The sequence below is a fragment of the Podarcis muralis genome, chromosome 16 (assembly GCF_964188315.1).
Source record: "Podarcis muralis chromosome 16, rPodMur119.hap1.1, whole genome shotgun sequence".
NCBI lineage: Eukaryota > Metazoa > Chordata > Lepidosauria > Squamata > Lacertidae > Podarcis > Podarcis muralis.
In genome coordinates, this window is record NC_135670.1 from 18,147,791 (window position 1) to 18,151,556 (window position 3,766).

A 3,766-nucleotide genomic window follows, 5' to 3' on the forward strand; every position below is an offset into this window, starting at 1 on the left:
CTGCTGGCCAAGCCCCCTTTCTCCCTCCCCCCTCCCCTTCACCCCGACCCCTCTCTTTTTCTTTCTTGCCGATTCTCTCTCTCTCTCTCGGTTCCTTTGCTGTAACCTGATCCCTTCTGCCCAGTGTGGCTCTTGGGCGCACAAAGATCCCCCTCTCTTTCCCCTTTTTCTTTTTAAAATGCTCTTGCTGTGCTGTCGCGCAGACCCCGCCTGGCCGCCGAAGTGGGTGTGGAGATGGAGAGAAAGAAAGAGAGAGCTAGTCGGGGTGGGGGGGCGACGGCAAAAAAAAAAAAAAAGCAGGAGCGGGGGGGGGGGGAATCCGGCGGGATGGAAAAGCCCCCAAGTCACCCCCGAGCGCGCGCGTGCGAAGGAGCCAGCAAAAGGCACGGTGAAGGGAGCGCCTGAGTCCCGGCGAGGAGCAGGACGAGTCGATCGCGGCACCAGCAACAGCAGGAGAGGGGCGGAGGGAGAGCGAGAGAAGTCTCTTTTGTTTTAAATTCCCTGGCTGCAGCGTGAAACTGACACTCAGGAAGAGGGAGGCCCGGGGGCTGATGGGGGATGTAGTTCCGCGCGGCGGGGAAGGCGCACACACCCCCTTTTCTCGCTCTGGCGGCGGCCTGAGTGCGCTGCCGGGAGGGAAGGACGGGAGCGGGAAGAGGGGGGGAAATCGCGAAGGAAACAAAGAGAAGTTAAAGAGACTGAGGTGGAAGGGAGATAGGGAGAGGGCCACTGCTCAGTGCATGGAGAGCAAGCGGCTTTGCATGCCCGAAGGTGCCAGGTTCAATCTCCGGCTAGGGCCGGGAACAAGCTCCGCTTGAAACTCCCGGAGAGCAGTGCAGATGACACTGACCTCGGTGTGACGTAGTGTAAAGGAGCTTCCTGTTTAAATCAGCCCGTTGCTCAGAGCCATGCGGACTAGAAGCTTTTTATTTTGCGGGGAAGGGCCATAGCTCAGTAGCCGGGCGTCTGCTTTGCAGGCAGAAAGTCTCAGCTTCGGACCCCGACATCTCAAGGACAGATAGGGCTGGCCAAAATATAATAATAATAATAAAAATAAAAATTATAATAAATACTTTTTTTATTATTATTATTCCTGGAGAGCCACTAACAATAGTGTCAACGATCTTGAGCTAAATGGAGTAACGGCCCGGCTTGGCCGCATAAGGCAGCTTCCTGCGTTCCTGTAATGTAGAAATTTGGCCGACAGAAGCGAGAAGGCGGCACAAACCCTCTATGGCTCCTTTACTAGGAATCCCCTAGATGAGGACCTGATGGGAGAAGGGGTAGCGAGGGTTAACTAAGCCTGGGTAAAATCTCGCCCTTTGGCATTCCATCGGAATGGAGTCTAGTCCCGTCTTGCTGGGCCAGAGGGCACGTCCCCCCCCCCTCCAGACCAGGGTTCCTGTTTGCTTGGAGAGACCCACCTGAGCCCAGTGGAAAATGTGAGTGGCATGTGCAACGGGGCGGGGGGGGGGCATGGAAACACAGAGCTCCCTCTTTACCTGCCAACCCAACTTTGATGCAGGAAATCTTTGGAATTGTGTAGAAGCAACCTTTCAGTCAGTTGCATTTGAGTGGGGGTGTGGTGTGCACAAGGGTCCGAGTTGCTTTGCATGACCCTCATTCCGAGAATTGGCTTCAAAGGAAGCACTTTTAAAAATATTCCCACAAAGACACAGACATCATTTTCTGGCCTGGGTCAGAGCAACCCTGATTACCTTGATTCCACATTTTTCGTTAAAGGTACACCTCCAGTTTTGCATGGCCGTTGAGAGGAGAGGGGTGGGTGGGTCTGGTGTGGTGAAGCATTTGTGTGAAGACTCAAGAATTACTGGGAAATCTTTTAAGAGATGGTTACTCAGGCATGCGTCACTGGGTTCACAAGGGTAGCTTTTGCATCAGAATCAAACACAGCAAGCCCCAAACCAGCTTGTCGTGATTTAATGCAGCCTTTGCTGACCTGGTGGCCTCTAGATGCCTTGGACTGCAACAGCCCAGCTTCGCTGATATGGGCTGATGGGAATTGGAGTCCGAAACATCTGGAGGGCATTGAGTTATTAAATGGAACCATATTTTTTAACAATAAAATGGCAATTCTGATTCGCCACTGTGATACTTGCCAGGATCAAAATGGGACTACAGACTCTTGGGTCTGTATACTACTGTATATGCCACAGACAGAGGCAGTAATGCTTCTAATACCAGTTGCTGGAAACCACAAGGGGGAGAGTGCTCTTGTGCTTGGGTCCTGCTTACAGATTTCTCAGGCATCTGTTTGGCCATTTTGAGAACAGGATACTGGACTAGATGGACCCTCTTGGGCCTGATCCAACAGGGATGATCTTATGTCATTGTGACAATGCACTCCAAGAAAGGATAGTCATTGCCATTCACCAGTGAGGTCCAGCAAGGCTTTGGCTAGACTGCTTGAGTAGCCTCCTTCCAGGTTTCTCTGCTCTCCACTCCCAACCTCCTTTTTGGCTTCACTGTACCCATATTCAGACATGGCAATGGAGGTCTCTGGACTGCCTTGACTTCCTGCCCCACTACTGTCCCTACTGGCTGGAGGTGGGACTGCAGGCACTTTTATTATTCATTAGTCTTAAGTGCGAATACTAGTTGGGTTTTGTTTTGTTTTAAGTGGATGTGTGACATCAGGGCAACAGAGCACTTCAATTCACTTTAATTGTGCGAACCTAAATTTTCTGGTATGCACCCGAATCCCTCCTGCAAAATACCAACAGCCTGGAGGTGATCATGCAAACAGAATAAAAATACAGTGGTAAAAACATAGCACTGGTTAATACACTAATAAGACAACCATCTCAAGAATCACATCTATGGTTACACAGAAAGAAACAATAGCAGTGTATGGGTAGTGGTAACACATCACCCTCCCCCAAACATCGGGGGAGGGGGAGAGAGTATCTGAAACTGGCTCTGATTATGGAGAGCTCTCCCCAGCAAAGCCCTCCTGGCACTGACACTTTTTTGGTGCCAGTCAAAAAGGTTTTATTTTCCTGTACATTGGGACAATATCTACCTGGCTCTGCAGTCCCTCAGTGGGGACTGCCATCTTCCCCACCCTGCTCCTGCTGCGGCTGTTGGGGGGGACTGCTGTCTCCTCCACTTGGAGGACTGCTGCTGCTACAGAAGCAAAGAGGACTGCAGAGAATACTGCAAGGACCAGGTCCCTGGGCAGGCAGGCAAAGTGGGAACAGCTGCTGCCCCAGCTGGGCTGGGTCCAGCTGCTGGGGCAGTGTTACAAAGCCTACCTGCGTAGGGGGCGGGGCCACCCCGGTGGGGGGACACCAAAGGGGGTCATCCCTTGGGGATGGCCCTTTGGGGGTGAGGCAAGGGTGAGAGACAGTCCCCATGTGTTAATGTTATTAAGTAATTATTTTAATGTTTTTAGGCGTTTTAAATAGCTTTTAATCTATGTTTTTTTTAATTTTGATTTTGTTGGGGGTGGGATGGACATTTGGCTGGGGGTGGGGATTGGTTTAATTTTAGTATGATTGTAAATTATTATTAATTGGGTTTTTTGTTTGTTTGTTTCTACTGTTCTATTGGTTTGTTGTATGGTTTGTGTTCTACAGTGGTACCTCGCAAGATGAATGCCTCGCAAGACAAAAAACTCACTAGACGAAAGGGTTTTTTGTTTTTTGAGCTGCTTCGCAAGACGATTTTCCCTATGGGCTTGCTTCGCAAGACGGAATTTTCCCTATGGGCTTGCTTCGCAAGACGATTTTCCCTATGGGCTTGC